Source organism: Pezoporus wallicus, unplaced genomic scaffold, assembly GCF_028554395.1.
Source record: "Pezoporus wallicus isolate ANWC-B61680 ecotype Strahan unplaced genomic scaffold, APGP_CSIRO_Pwel_v1 contig_4191, whole genome shotgun sequence".
Classification (NCBI taxonomy): Eukaryota; Metazoa; Chordata; class Aves; order Psittaciformes; family Psittacidae; genus Pezoporus; species Pezoporus wallicus.
This window is the reverse complement of record NW_026641383.1, coordinates 5577866-5594459: the sequence shown is the minus strand read 5'-3', so window position 1 is coordinate 5594459 and position 16594 is coordinate 5577866. Positions and strand designations below refer to the sequence as shown.

Sequence of the window (16594 nt, the reverse complement as noted above, 5' to 3'; positions counted from 1 at the left end):
CCAGATGCAATCCCCATCTCTCATTAAAATCCCCATTAAGAGATAAATTTGACAAAAATACATTTTGCATGAAATGAAAGGATTTCCTCCGCATTGGAAATCACACAGGAGACAGCTCCATTTGTTCCAAATTAGGTACACTCTGAATGAATATTTTAATTAATCCATTATAAATAAGCCGTGCTCTTTCCTGGAACAGAGGCACCGTTCCCCTCCTCAGCAGCAGTGGGATGTGCTCACTGCTGTGCGTACGTGCCCAGGCTTTTGTTTGTTTTGAATTTCTCCCTCGCTCTTCTTTTCGAGCCCATCCCTCAAATGATCAGTTACAGCACATGTCCTTAACCGTGAATTTCCTTGTGCTTGGCTGCTCTCACTTAGGGGGAGGGAGGAGAGGGGGAATAATCAGATTAACACACCCAGACCCCTGGCAGCGTGTTCTGCGAAATAAAAAGAGGGAGAGAATGAAGAAATCACACATAAAAATAGAAGCCCACGTAGATTGGCCATATATGGAGTATCAGGGACTTCAGAGGGATACCCTCTTCGGACCACCCCTTTGGCGGAGGAAATCGCTGCTGCAGGAGGCCCACTTCCCCCCTCCCCAGGCGGTTCACTCGCAGCCGCGCTCAGCCCCCAGCTCCTGCGCCCTACTCCACATCGAGGGAGCCGGCGGAGGGGCGGCCCCGGCGGCGGTGCGCGATGCGCGGAGCAGTGCGGCGGCGGAGGCGATGACTCAAGCCAGCCCGGCCCCTCTCCGTTCCCCTCCCGCTCCCCGCCTCCCTCCTCCCCCCCCCCCCCCCCCCCCCGCTGGGGAGGGCTATTAAAAGCTGCTGACGTAGGAGCGGACGGCCATCTTTGATGAGGGCACGGCTCCCGATCCATTGAAGAAGGAGACCCGGGGAGGTCAGCAGCTGCTGTCCTTGCCTCCCATCTGCGGCACCGACCCACCGACCTCGCAGCCGCGGCCCGGCGTAGAGCTCCACAAGCCGAGGTACGGGTGGGATACAACCGGGGGGACAGGCTGCGCACCGGGAAGGGGGGGGATATTAACGAAAATGAAACGGAAAAAAGGATATATTTAAAGAGAGACCTGTTCGGCTTTTTGTCTGCGGCCCCTTGGCTGCTGCGGGGATGGAGGGAAGCAGGGAGAGGGGGGTAATCTCGTGGACAGCCTCATCGCCGGCTGCAGCCAGGGGTGGGAGCTGGGCTCTGCCTCTCCGCCGTGCCAGGCTCGCTTGCGGGTTGCCAGAGGCCGAAGGAGAAGGAAAGCCAGGGGAAGGTCGTAGGAGAAGGGAACCCAGCTCCAGTCACTCCGGGAGCTAGAAGAAGGCTCTGCGGCCGCTCTGCCCTGCTCGGCCGGACCGGGCTGCTGCCGCCCGGGGCACTGCAGCGCCCACCCCGCGCCGGGCTGCGGCGGCGCTTCAGCACCGCGGACAGAGGCGGCGGCGGAGACGGGGGGGCTGTATCAGCACCGCGGACAGTGCTCGGCGGCTCCGCGCTGCGGGGCGGGGTTCAGCACCGCGGACAGCGCCGCGGTGCCCCCCCCTCCGCGGCCGTGGACTTGCTGCAGCGCCCTGCGGCTCCGCGCTCTCCCGTCCCCGGCTTGCCAGAGCCCCTCCACAGCGCACGGGATGCGTCGTTCCCGGCGGGAGAGCCGCCGTGCTGACTCGTTCCGGGAGAGCCCGCAGGCAGAAGCAGTTGTGGTTGTACGGGGTCCCGCGACAGCTCGGAGTGCGATCAAAACAAAGCAAGACAAAAGGGCAAATAGCTTCAGATCCCGAAATGAATCGGCACATTAAGCGCTCTGGCCTCTCTCCTGCCCTGGAGAGGGAACCGAGGCGTTCGTTACATAACGTCCAACCCGCGGGGTCCCTCCGCGACCGAGCATTGCCCGCGGGGACCAGCGCAGCCCTACGGGGCTTTCCCGCGCCCGCGGGGGCTCCGAGCTCCGGGCACTCCGCGCTTTCCGCTTCGCGCAGACCAGTGCCGCTGCCCCTCCGGCGGCCCGGGCACGCGTGCTCCTGTGTCTCGGCGAGCGCGGGAGCTCCTCAAGCCGTGAGACTGGGGGGGCTGAGCCCTGTCCTGTTCCGCCGTCCCCCCGCCCTCCGCAACTGCGGTGTGCAGAGCGATGCAGAGCCTGGCTCCTTATGTAACGCGCAGCCCGGGCTGCCCCGGCAGAGCCGCCCGCACTCTCGGCCCCGGCTGACCCGGCGCTGGCAGTCCGTCCTCCATACCCCGGTCGTTGTTTCTGCCCCCCCCGCACCCCGATCTCCCGCAACCCCTAGGCGCTGCTCATGCCTGGTGAAGTTGATAACTTCACTGCGGGGTACATAAACACTGGGAGAAGAGGGGATCGGACTGTGCTTCCGGACACTGCACTGCTAAGCTGCGTCAAACCCGGGTCGCGGGATCTGCCAGATTTATGTGCTTGGCTTGAATAACTGTTGCTGGTTTCGTTCCCAGCTGAAAAGGGGGGGGGGGGGGGGGGAAGAAAACGGGGTGCTGGTCTGCGGCGCAGCCCGGGGGTGGCGGAGCAGCCCCACAATCAGCACCTGGTTGCTGCCAGCCCTGGCTGCAGCATCTGCAAGGACATGCCTGTCCCGCATCGCCCACCCCATCCTAGCTCCGGGCATGGAGCCACTCTCCCATCGACCGTGGCAACACGAGGACGGTGCAGGGCTGCCATCCCTGGGGGTGGCAAGGGAAGGTATGAGGCCAGCTGGAGATGAGTGCCCCCGGGGCATAGCTGGGGAAGCGACTTGCTTCCATCTCACTGCGTGTCCCTGCATCATGGTCATAGGCGCCAGGCGAGGAAAAAGCAGTAGTGGTTTTCTGTTGCTACTGCGTAGGGCAGAAAGGGTCAGGTAGAAGGTGACCACTGAAGAGTGTGATAGCTAGGATGAGTGCCAAAAAGGCAACAGAGGTGGCCAAACCGAAGATGCAAGCAGGTCTGATTTGCGAAAGCAAGAGCTTGAGGCTGCCTCTGAAGTCAAGAGTTGCAGAAACTCAGGCTGTTATGAAACAAAATGCAGCTAAGCAGCAACCCCCAGTAAATGTAAATACAGCTTAACTTTATTTCTACAACTAGCTAGAAAATTAGAGTGGCATTTCCAAGAGCAGTCAGGACCAGGCTCTGTGTCCATTGAGCTCATGGAGGCAGTGAAAGAAATAGCAGCAAAATCCAGTCCGTATCGAACCTTCAAAATACATCTAATGAGACACAGCTCCAATCTGCAGATTTACTGCACTGGAGGTGGGAGCTGCTTTTTGAATCAATGAAAAGCTTTTCGTTTGTCTCTATATGCTTTAGACATGGCAATAAACAGCAAGATTAAAATGCTAAGGCAAATAAAACATAGTCTCTACCTACTGCTTGTGCTGCCTGAACTCAGCAAGGTAACAAAACCAAGTACTTTCCTATCTCTATGAACAACTTCAGCAATTTTCATGTTTATGTGCAGCCAGGCTACAGCTTCCACATATGTAGCAACCCACAGGGATAAACGGGAAGTGTACGGCACAGAGTAGGGCTCACCTCATTAATGATTTCTTCTCCCAGGAATGTAGGGAAGCCAAGGAAGAGAAGACATGGATTTACCTTTGCCTTGGCTTGTCACACAGCTGCTCTTTTCTTATATTTTTTCCTGAATCTCTGCCATAAATCTTTATAAGCCCAGTACTTTCCTCAGCACGTATTTATACACACATATTTCAGAGATTTCTAGGTTAGAGGTCAGGTAAAACCACAACAAATGTAGATTGACTGTGCAGCCTTCATTGGGAAGAGCGCGTTTTCCTCGCTGTGAAGTTTCATCCAGCACTGCCAATGCAGTCACCTTTGGGCTGGGCAAGTGCCAGGCACTCAGTAACAATAGACTTGTTCAAGCATTTGAGAGCATCTAACAGAGAGAAGAATGATGCATTGCTTGAGAGCTGCAGCAGGATGCAGATCTCAGGCAGATCATTATTACCTCTAGGAAACTGGACTTTGGAGCAGGCACAAGGGCTCACATATCTACTTCTGGGAGTGCTGGATACAGTTTGTCAAGGCCATCAGTTGTCAAAGAATAGTTTGTTTCTTTTTAGCTCATTATTTTTGAGCCTTAAATGATATCTTTACCCTTAGCTTCAATAAGCTTTGGCTTTCATCCGTACTGCCCTTGCAGACTTAGCTTGCTGCATCGTATTGCAATAAGCATTTCTCCAAAACATACAAGTTGTATTCCTAGTTCTTGTCTACCACCCTTTTGCTACTCCCTCTGCAACTACTTAGATACACACTCCCACCAGCAAAAACTGCCTCTCATCAGATCACAGTTTTCAATATGCTGTCCCACATCCCACTGAATTTTCTATGACTTTCCTTTCCACCAAACACAAAGACAAGTCAATTTCATTGGCTCAAAACTATTTTTTCCTGGTTTATGTTGGCCTTATGTCTGATGCTGAGACACCACTTGCCCTCTTATTTTAGAAGGAAATTTAGCTTTGCTTTTACATCTTCCATTGCTTTCACTTGCTGGTTCCTCATCTTCATGCTCACCTGCATTCCTCTTCTGACTACTCCTAAAAAGCATTGTGATAAAAGAAACATAAACTTGGGCAAAGAATTAGGACCATGATGTGAAGGGTGATGAGTGTGGCTTTCTGCTTTTGATTATTCCATGGAGCCTAATCTAAAGTCAGTTGAAATCAAGGAAAATACTTCCACTGCTGAGGTAGACTTTGCATGAGGCTCTGAATAAGCTCACCAGTCAGGCTGTGTGCTGCTAGAAATTGAAAGCTTTCTATTCCCAGCAATGGGTGTGAGTTGATCTGCTCTGCAGCCCAAGAGGAAAATATGCACATAATTTTGTGGGACTTGTAACGCAGAGGACGTTCAGCAGTTTAGGTTTTTCAAAGGGAAACAAGCGCTGCATACATGTTGCCTGTGAAATATACTAGCATGCTATGATTCTAAAGAGAATTCAATCATTGCATTATAAACTTTGTTTTTTAATAATGAGAGATATAGTCTCTTATGTGACCCACTGGAGAAAGCTGAATACAAGAACAAGGAGGAGAAGAAGGAAATACTAAGTAATTAATCATGGCTGTTCTTGGCTTTGAAAGCTGAAAGTTGATGCTGACCAATCTGTGTTCTGTCTGGCTATTGAAAAGAAAAGGACTCTCTCTCTCTCTCTCTCTCTCCATCTATCTATCTATTTTAATAGTTAAGGATGCTCTATTTTGTTTTTTACGTGGGGTTTAACTTATTCCTGATTTTGCATAACTGAGTGCTGTGTTACACTACATGCCGATAAGCTCCAGGGCCGAGGCTCATCATTTTTAAAACAGAAACAGGTTTACTTGCTGAAGGAGCAGGTTTTTCTATAAACGGAAGTTGAAACACCCCCCTTCCCAAACGCTATTTTTTACCAGCCTGGTTTCAGTGCCACAGATTCGCACAGCCCAGGTTCACGCAGTTGGTCTGCTTGGGAAATGGTGACAGAAAGCGATGATGAAGCAGCGGAGGAGGACTACCGCACGTTATGGCTGCATTTCAGGTTGGGTTCTGCTGCTCTCTGCTGGTACATAACACCAGCAGAACTTTTTAGATGGTGTAAAGCCCAGGACACAGCTGTTTTTTTCCTAGAGGCACATTTGTGTGCAGAAAAAGTCAGAACTGTACAAATGCATGCAGAACAGAACGAAACCTGCACTTCCAGGTGCACTTTGATTTCACAGACTGCATTTCCTAGCAGTAGCCATTCGTTTTTCTTCCAAATTGGGAAGTAGTGGGAAGTTTTCCTGCATTCCAAAAATAAAATCTGCCACAGGAAAATTTTGCTTCTTCCACCAAGTTTTGTAAGGAAGTATTTTGAATGTTTGACTACTCAGACTGATTATAGGTAGAGAAGAAGTGTAAAAGGTCAAAGTCAACTCTCACTGTACAAATTTCTAAAACAGAAGGGGGGGGGGAACTGTTCTTCTACATTTTTACTAGAATTATGGTCATTTTTAATGGTTATTATGACTGTCATTTTTAATATGACAAAGTTATTGTGCCAGAGTTTCCTGGTAGAATCCATGAGCAAAATGGTAGTTATCACAATCTGTGTCAGTGCTAACAATGAAAATTTATATCCTAGACATTACAAAAGGATGCTTCAGGTAGGTGATTTTGGAAATTAATGTAAGATTTGCTGTATCTTACACAAAAGCTACGAAATAATAGGGAGGTGCATATACAAAGGCACTGCAGAGTGCTTGGGATGGCATGTTTGTAATTTTATAAGGATCACTTCCATCTCCCATATTTGCTCAGTAGCATACCCCTATAAATCCCAGGCAGTAAATCTCCAAAGGCTTTCACAGTCATTAGCCTGTCAAAGAGACCAAGAGACTAGTGTGGAGTGGCTTAAAAACTAAAGGCTCCAATCATATCATGTCTTCTTCATGATGCATTTACCTGTTATAATTACTTTCCACCTGAAGAAAAGGAATCCTGTTTCTGGATTGCAACACAGTCGTGCCAGAAATGGTAATTTATTATTCTTTCTTTATTTAATTTATTATTCTTTCATATAACCCAGACAGCTGGAAATCATCCCAACCGTTCCTTCGGTTCCTTCCCCTCTCCTGGAAATTATAGCTCACAGTGGAGCTGTGCAGGTGCCAGTTCACTGATCTGCCCTACAGAGGTAAATGTATTTCCTCCAGCTACTCTAAAACACGTCACGAAACAAAAGTATACTTCTTCACAAGAGGTGATCTGTCAAAATAGTGTTACCATTCACTGGATTTTTTTTAGAACAGGAACAGAAGTCTTCTGTGCATATTTAAACATCTTTTGAAAGAAAAGGTACTAAAATTAGCTTCTCCATGCTTAAAATGCAAGTTTTCTTTCTCTCTCCTGCATTAGTGTATTTTGGTTTAGTCTGGGCCTCATTTACCTCCTTGGATACCTCACTATTTACCTCCAAAGGCTTTAGACCAGCTTGCATTTCTGCAGGCATCAGGGGATTGCTGTTTGACCCAGCTATCCTGCCTGGTATATGTCTGTACTGTGTGTGCCCACATGGACACACATCACTCTGAGCTCAGGGCTGCCTGTGCTGAACAGCGCTGACCCTGTGGGTAACTGATATTGTTAGGAGAGAAATCTCTGTTCTTTATTTATTAGGCACAGCCATCTCTCAGGAATAATTTGTTCTTGCAGGAAAGAGTAAGAAAGCTATTACAGTTCATTGGGCGAGAGATGTTCAGTAACAGTCACTTTAACTTCATATACTGTGGGTTAGTGATTAAAGCACAGGGGTTGCACCCAGAGTATCTGGATTCAGATGCAAGTAAATAAATAAACGTAACCTATGTCAAAAGCCTTGATTACCTCCATCCATAGAAGAAAGAACTAAGACTAAAACAACTTCTAGTTTGCTTTCTCAGCTTCCCATGTAGTACAAGTATCCCGTACCTTTGGAAAGATATTTTTATGTGTATCGGGGCATAGCAGTCTCCACTGCCTGGGCTTGGTGACCTAAAAAAGGATGTCCCAAAAATGCAACATTCTCCCAACAGAGGTGATTATCATTTACTTTGCATCCAATGGGAGGTTACACGTAACTGTTCCCTTTAGGTTTGTAAAGGGCTTGGCTGGAAGGTGTATTATATAAACCCAGATTATTAGTATTACATTCACAACAGCAAGGAAGCAAATGGTCTCAGACCAGAAGGCAGATGAAACATTCACACATTTGATCATGCTTTCGTGGCCAGGCATAACACAAGACAAGGAGTTTGCCAGAACTGTGGGCTTTGCCAGAGCTGCATTAAGCTGCAGAGGGAGAGTGGGACTGAGCCCTGTCTCTTCAGCAGCACCGGTTCCAAACCGGTAACGTGACAGCTGAATATACAACCCCAATACATTTGTGAATATTTGAGTATTTCAGCCAAACGTTTGATTTTCTGGAGAGTATGCACCTAAGTGACACTTGAGCACGTGAAAAGCCCTCAAGAAACAAACTAAGCTATGCAAACCCAATTAAACTGGAATTCACCGCTGACTTCTAACAGCCGTTCTCCCCAGAGAAACATTTGTTTTATTTGCTCAGCTGTATGGAGAGATGTGTTGCTTGCCTAGCCTTTTGGGGGATTTTCTACAGGTTTTTTGACATTAAAAACATGTTCTTGGGACATAGTGCCTGGTTTTGCAATTCCTGAAAATATATGGCTTTTATTATGCCAAGAAGAGAAGCAGGGGTTTTAAGATGGCGCTTGGTGAATTCATAAAGGGGATTATATGACGTAGCTGTTGGTGGCCACAAGAGACTAGATCTGATAAGGCAGCAAGTCTCCTCGAGTCTGATTTTCCTAAGAGGTTTTTCCTACGCAACAAAAAGGAAAGAGGAGGGATAAAAAAGGTCTGGCTGGCTCTCTGCTGAGGTGGGGGCCTGTCAGTTCAGCTCATTTTAGAGATGAGCACATCAAGAAAGAGACAGTGGAAAAAACCCTCGAGGCACCAGGAATGCACTGAGTATAATTGAAAATGCTCTAGATCACTTTTGTAACGCAACAGTAGGGCCATCTGCAGGCCTCAGGTTGTCAGTATTGGCAAGGCGTTTTTAAATCGTTGCATCCTAGTTGCCTTTTTCTTAATTAACTCTTCTAAATAGTACCAAATAGCTTCTCCTGGAGCAACTTTTAGGTAATTGAGATCATTTTCTAAGCCTTGTAAACAAGAACTGGTGTGCATTTCTAGCAGGTTGACATCACAAAGAAAAATGTTAGCTACTGTAGTACCCAATTCCCAGATTGGTGCCCAGGGCACTTAATGTTACAGTATTAAACAGGCTGATAGATATTAGCATGGGTCAGGAGAGCCTAGCAGCACCTCTCGTCCTCCGAAGACCTCAGTAACTATGCTGTCTTTTTGCTTCTTTGCATTTGGGGGTCTCCTCCCAGCCCCACCTCACCTTACTCAACCCCAGCTTTCTGCTCTCCTCTTATTCCCCAGATGCCCTGAGGGAAACCATGTTCCCAAGAGAGGGAGATGGAAGGAAAACTCCTTTCAGCCCCATTCGGGACAGGGGCCTCAGTGTGATGGTATTAGAAGGCATTAGAGGCAGTGGGACACCAAGAACACAAAGGGACAAACAGGGAAAGAATGGGAAGACAGGGGCACAGTGCAGATGGAGAAGAAGAGATATCTCTTAACTACTGGCTACATAAACACCCTCAGCTGCAAAGACCCCAGTGCTTCCCTCCCATTTAACTGGTTCACTAAGTATAAGGCCAGAAGTGGTTACCTGCCAACAGCTGAACCCACTATAGAACAGAATATCCCACAGAAGATAGGACTTCTCCATATTTATGCTTCTCCAGCAGTAAAATTATCCAGTTTTGATTTCAGAAATTGTCCATGGGGGAGAATGTGACAATATATGGGGTTTAATTGAAATCCTGTACTTTTTTTTTTTACTGTGGATGCAACCACTTATCTGCAAAGTTATTAAACTGCTCCTTAGATTGATGAGCAGCTCTGCTACTCGTCTGCAGTAGCTGCGGTTTTCCCATGGTTACTCCTGCTCCTTTATGGAGTAGCACTTGCTTTCCTCTTTAACATTCGTATTCTTGAGAGCTCCCTTCTTTCCCAGTCAGGATACCTTCACATTCCTATTCTTCCCTTGTCCCCAGAAAACCTTTCCTTGCACTTTGGAGATTACTCACAAAACTTAAATGATTCCCCAGCCTGAAAAGTCAAGACATAAAACACTGATCCAATGGCCAGGACATACTCTGTGGTGCTGGAGGTTAGACCTTCAAGCACAGAAGGTGAGGCTCCAGAGCTGTTTACAGGTTTCAGTTTCTATCCCTTCTTTTTTGTGGTCTAGCTTGTTTCTGTGGTGACATGTCCAAGAGATGTGTTGTATGCTCAGCTGCTCTCCAGACAAAGAGCTCTTTCGTTCATACCTGCAGCCTGTTCCTCAAATCAATCTGCTTCCCACAGTAGAGAAGTGAGACACTTCAAAACTTAACCAGGCTCTCCACTATTGTCAAACATGGTAGGTCAAATCCTGGGCTTAGGTGAGTTACTTGTACCATAACCAATGAGCCACTGTGCCAATAAGGCTGAAGAAGCGGAAAAGAGAATACAAACGAGAAGAAAATAACGAGGAGAATGAAAAGAAAATTAAAGAAACAAACAAACCAAAACAAAACTTAAACCAACCAAAAACCAAAGGCAAAGACAGGGAAGCCAAAAACCTCCCTGCAGGGTGCTCTTCTCTTCCTCCTCTGTCCTGCTGCCAGACAGGGGAAGAGCAGACCCCGGGGAAGGAAGCAGAAGGGTGGCACTCACATGCAGGCCTACAACTTGGCATGATGTCTAGGGGCAGCTCAGGGAAGACCTTGTCTCTACAAGCTCTCTACAACTGCCTGACAGGAGGATGGAGCCAGGAGGGGGCTGGTGTCTGTTCCCAAGTAACAAGTGATAGGACAAGAGGAAATGGCCTCAAGCTGCACCAGGGGAGGTTTAGGTTGGGTATTAGGAAAAATTCCTTCCCCAAAGGGTGCTCAGGCATTGGAACAGGCTGCCCAGGGCAGTGCTGGAGTCACCGTCCCTTCAAGCGTTCACAAATGTTGTAGACAAGGCCTTCAGTGACATGGGTTTAGTGTTGGCCTTGGCAGTGCTGGGGTAATGGTTGGAAGTGATCATCCTTTCCAGCCTGGCCGGTTCTATGATTCTATGACGACAACATTGTCTGGAGAACATGCAGGCAATACGTGCTCTTAATGTACTCAAGCTACGCTACTCTTAAGGGTTGCAGCAAGTTAATAGAAAAGGGGGAAATGATGAACCAACCCAGGGCAGAAAAGGAGGAAATTGAGAACCAGCCAGAGTTTCACCACACTGAAGTCTTACAGGTGGATATACAGACCCTCAGACACCAGGATGGCAGCATTTGTGAGAACTGGTCCCCTGTAGTCAGTGTTTCAAATAGCTGAACAAAATGCTAACAACTGCTATCTACACTGCGGTATTTGAGGCACGCACTTGCTCTGCAGCGCTGCAAACCAGTGCTTGCACTATCACAAGGTAGAGCCCAGAATATTTTCTTTTAGCAAGAAAGCCTAAAAAAAGCACACTTCTCAAGTGTGTTAGAAATAGAAGCCTATTTTAGAAGAGACATGAAGTTATCAGCGCAAATTAATAGTGCCAGATGGGGGGTTAAATTACTGCCTCACAGCTGAAGACATGAGACAGAATGAAAGTGATAGACTATAAAAAGGGTATCACCAGAAGTGATGAGATCCCACTGCGAGGTGGGATCTGTGAACACTGCGCTTGTGCTAGTAAGCAGTTGCTCAGATGAATGCTTTTATGGGACAGAGCGAGGGAGAGAAAGAAGTCAGAGTCCTTTTGAAGACCATCTTTCCCAGTTTACTGCTTTGCTCAGGACAAGGACAAACTGTCCAGCAGCACAAGCTACTGCCAGGACAGGGGAGCTCACCAGAGCAGTCAAATGAACGTGGCTGTGTATTGGGTTTGTGTGGCAAGGTTCTGGTAACAGAGCAGGGGGCTTCAGGGTGGCTTTTGTGAGAAGTTGCTAGAAGCTTCCCCAATGTCCAATAGAGCCAATGCCAGCTGGCTCCAAGACAGATCCTCTGCTGCTCAGGTACAGTCCCGTCAGCAATGGTAGTGCCTCTGGGATAACATATAGAAGAAGGGGAAAATACCTATATGCAACTGCAGCCAGAGAGAAGTGACAATGTGTATGAGGAACAGCTCTGCAGACACCAAGGTCAGTGAAGGAGGAGGAAGGAGGTGCTCCAGGCACTGGAGCAGAGATTCCCCTCAGCCTGTGGTGCAGCCCATGGTGAGGCAGCTGTGTCCCTGCAGCCCATGGAGGTCCATGATGGAGCAGATCTCCGCCTGCAGCCCACGGAGGTCCATGATGGAGCAGATCTCCACCTGCAGCCCACAGAGGTCCATGATGGAGCAGATCTCCACCTGCAGCCCACGGAGGTCCATGGTGGAGCAGATCTTCACCTGCAGCCCATGGAGGTCCATAGTGAAGCAGATCTCCACCTGCAGCCCATTGAGGTCCATGGTGGAGCAGATCTCCATCTGCAGCCCATGGGAAGGACTCACACTGGAGAAGTCCATGGAGGACTGTCTGCTATGGGAGGGACCCCATGCTGGAGGAAGGGAAGAGTGTAAGGAGTCCTCCCCTGAGGAGGAAGGAGCAGCAGAGACAGTGTGTGATGAACTGACCACAACCCCCATTTGCCATCCCCCTGCACTGCTGGGGGAGAGGAGATAGAGAAAATCAAGAGGAAAATTAAGCCTGGGAAGAAGAGAGGGTGAATGGAAGGTGTTTTAAGATTTGGGGTTTACTTTCTCATTACCCTACTCCAATTTGATTGCTAATAACTTAAAGTAACCTCCCAAGTCAAGTCTGTTTTGCCCATGACAGTAATTGCTGAGTGATCTCCCCATCCTTATCTCAACCCAAGAGTCTTTCATTATATTTTCTCTCCCCTGTCCAGCTGAGGAGGGGAGTGATAGAGCAGCTTTGGTGGGCACCTGGGATCCAGCCTGGGTCAACTCACCATAGATTTGTCAGAAAAATTCTAGGTTTAAGAGTATTTTTACTGAAAAATGGCATTTTAACATTAAGAAAGCAATTCTTTAAATATAGGTACTAAAAAACCTCCAAAAATCAGTTATGTTTCATTTGGGTAGCAAAAAATGTCTCTTCCCATCTCATCCCCACTTTCAGTGGGTAAAGAGAAAGTAAAAAACCACTTCTGGTGATTTTGAATAGGGCAAGGAAAAAAAAAATGAGGAGGGATTATAGAAAAATCTTCAAATACCAAATCCTCAGCAAAAATGGGACATTCCCAAAACCCAAGTAGGAACGTTTTTGCAAAGTCTGTAAAGCCAGTGCTTGAAGTAAGGTGTCCTGACTCATAAAAGCCTATAAGTATGTGCCAGAAACACCCATGGAGATTATTAACACTCATGGAGTGGGTCCAGAGAAGGGCAACAAAGATGGGGAAGGGTCTGGAGAATAAGTGTGATAAGGAATGGCTGAGGGAACCGGGGTTGTTTAGCCTGGGGAAGGCTCAAGGTGGGACCTCAGTGCTCCCTACAACCGCATGAGAGGAGGTTGTGGTGAGGTGGAGATTGGCCTCTTCTCCCAAGTAGCAAGCGTTAGGGTAAGAGATAACAGCCTTAAGCCATGCCAGGGGGGGTTTAGACTGGATATTAGGAAAGAATTCTGCACAGAGAAGGAAATCAGGTGTTGAAATGGGGAAGTGGTGGAATCATCATCCATGGAAATGTTCAAAAACTGTGTAGATGAGGCCCTCAGTGATACGGTTTAGTGATGGTCTTGTCAGTCCTGGGGTAATAGTTGGACTTGATGGTCTCAAAGGTCTTTTCCGATTTTGTTGATTCTATGATTCCATTAGCAACAGGATGGCTGAGAACCTACCAGCAGATAAAACCCTTCTCCAACTGACATACCATCCTCCAGAGCTGAAATAACCAGAACAAAAGAAAAGAAAGTTTTGGGTGGCTGGATACTTCCCATTTGAACTGAGTATTTAGTCCTGGATGCTTAGCTGAGGTTAATCAGTATGGCACCATGGCAATCAGAAGAGCAAACCTGATAGGCACCATGTGGAGATCCTAACAGCAACTGACTTAAAACCACACTTCAATAGGAAGAGGAAGGTCTGTTTGGCAGTAATTAAGCACTTTTTAACTCTCTGGACGCAGTAAAAAAGGAGTCTATGCAGAAAGAAAACGTCTTAAGTGCAAACACTTCAATAATGCATAGGTGCATTATGCAGAAGACAGGCTGTGGAGCTGCCCCTCCTTTCCAAGGGCAATGCAGCATGCAATTGGAGCGTACAATGCGGGATGGAGGCTCAGGAAGCATTGAACACCATTCCTCATGTGCCCTAAGGAAATGCCACAACCAACCAACAGGACAACCTCTGCCTCAGTCTCTGGGTTAATAATAATTGAACTGACTCAGTGAGAAACTAGGCAAAAGTTACATATACGCAAACATACAGGGGTTTATGTCAGGCAGGAACATAGCCTCTGCTATAAAATCAGTCAAGTGCAATAGGAATTTTGCTATGAATCATCATACATCTAAAGGAAAACTTGGCTGGATCTTCTCTCCAACATGGCAGAGCAGAACTGACTCACCTCTACTGAATTAAAGTCCAAAGTAGGGGCAAGGCTGAGAAAAGTGGCCCATCAGCACCTTAGTAATCACATGGCTGAGATTCTCTCAAGGTACAACAAAGCAAGAGAACAATTTGCAGCAAATCAATTATATAGGGAAATCCCCATAACTTTTCTGTATTTTTGGGAATGCTCACCACAAATTTTGATTTTCCTTGACTTTATTGTCATCTGCAATCATTTGATCAATCTTTCCTTTGAAAAGAATTATCTAGGTCTTCAGACTGCTCATTGCACACACTAAAGCTCCACTTATGCTGCATTCCTTCCCTCTTGTACAGAGGGCTTTCTGCTCCCTCACTGAGTGTGGAAAGGATACAGAAGTGGGAAGAGTGAAAAGCTTGCGTTTCAAATCCAGAATTTCCCCTTTATGAATATTTTTAGCCAAACATTTCAAAAAGTGATGCTTTGGCAAGCATTATCTCCAGCAATTTTGTCCACAAGATTTTACATTGGAATCTTAACAGAGGCATATGGAATAGTATTGTTTTGAGGCATCAGGAGGAGGATGCTATTAAAATGCAGAATTGCAGCTGGATAAATGCTGGTCACATTTTTTCAGCTGAGCTATCATGTTCACCTCTGCAGAAATAGCAGCTGTCAACTAGCAACAGTCACAAGAGATGCAGCCCACAGAGAATCACATTGAGCAAAGAAAAAATCTAGGACAGTGATTTAGCTTGTCTGGATTATAACGTTCCTCATGGCTGCTTTAACATTGTTAAAAGGCCTCCTAGAGGAAGACGACAGGCTATTCTTGTCTGACATGTGAAAAATAGAGGAACATATAGCAATATAGTATGATACAGTTACATGGAAATATCTAAGCAAGCTGCAGGGAATGATGGAATGAGAGCATTTGACCTGAATTCTAGAAAATCCCTTTCTGTGCTATTGTGATACTGGGCAGAGCCGTGAAACCGACTTTGAACTATTGAGGTGTAAGGAGGTTTGGTGGCTTAGGTGACAATCTCATTTTCACAAATGGTCACTCTGAGATGGGACAGAGCAAACGAGATGTATGGGGTCAAAAAAGTGTCCCTCTCAAACCAGGGGTGCGTTACTTTGAGTTGAGAGACAGACATGATCCACTATGTAAAATTACTTAACAGAACTTGCCAAGACCTGTCTCTCTTCAAAGGAAGAGAAGACGTATGCACGTGGGCTCTTAAGGTTCAGCAGCAATCTGGCGTGCTTTGAGCAAATTACACACACTGCAGGACTGCCAAATACAGATGGACCAAAGGGAAATGTCCAGATGCAACTGCAGATGTCACAGGAAATTAAGCCATTCACTTGTGCTTGTGATTCAAGAAGTTCCACTTCTAGGTCAGATGACAGCTTAGCTGGCCATTACTGCAAACAGCTCTAACTTTGCTTGAAGTTTTCTGCCTAAAACTCATGAAAAAGCAAAGGACAAGTGCATTTTCATGGGAAGCACATTGTACAACCATGTGAAGAATTAACTTTATAGAGGTTAACGATGAACTAGGGATGCAAGTTGTCAAAGGATGAGGTTCTGTAGTACTCAATAAAAAAGAGAAATAAAAGAGTTGCAGCTGTTTGTTGTCACTATTAAAACCAGCATTGCCAGTTTTGTGTATGCAAAATTGTAAGTAGTTGTTGTAGCGGGTACAATTATTATTGTTTGTGATGACTCAGAATTTTGAGTAAACTACCAGTGAAATTTATTCACCTGTGCTGTTGCTGTGTCCTGTCGATTCATATCCTGGTGTAGGTGTTAACTATGGGCACTGAGAGACAAACTATTTAATAAATCAGACTAGCAAAGAATATAGAAACATTGTTTAATCAATGCTATTGAAATTAATTTATTGCAGAATTTAACGACCTCACTCTGTATAAATATCTCCATTACAGCTTGAACTACTCAGTGTTTCTCACCTGAGGACATTTTAATCATGTGGTAAAATCTGAAAGCTTAGAGTGTGAAATATTGTGGGAGAATCAGTATTTTAAATAAGGAATGTTATCCATTTTCTACCTAGCCCAATGTCAAAGAGAACAGTACTTCCATTCAGAAGAAACACAACCTATTGTGTTTATTTTAGTAGCCGCTTGACTGTGTATGGCTACAGAATGCGTGATAAGATGGTCAGATCCCTAGGCAGTAAAAACGGACCTTTGGTTTGCTAGCAGAAAGAAAAGGAATCATTTTTGCCAAGGCTTTGAAAAGGATGATATTAATTATTAGAAATAAATACTAGCACTTTCTTGATTTTCTTCTAAGCTTCCATTTATATAAAAAACGAGGAGTTTTTAACTTCTTAGTAAGCTTTTTGGTCATTATTTATTATACCATCAATATACTGCACATTTCTAATG

At 46.4% G+C, this 16594-nt stretch overlaps 1 protein-coding gene across 2 annotated transcripts in view; it reads left to right on the top strand.

Moving 5' to 3' along the window:
- The first annotated feature begins 833 nt into the window (after positions 1-833).
- The window catches only part of SNAP25 (synaptosome associated protein 25), a 67390-nt gene continuing 51629 nt past the window's right edge, over positions 834-16594 (top strand). For both annotated transcript variants that reach the window (XM_057423394.1, XM_057423395.1), the window contains exon 1: positions 834-991. The gene's annotated coding sequence lies outside the window, so the exon portion shown is untranslated. The remainder of the gene's footprint in view (positions 992-16594) is intronic.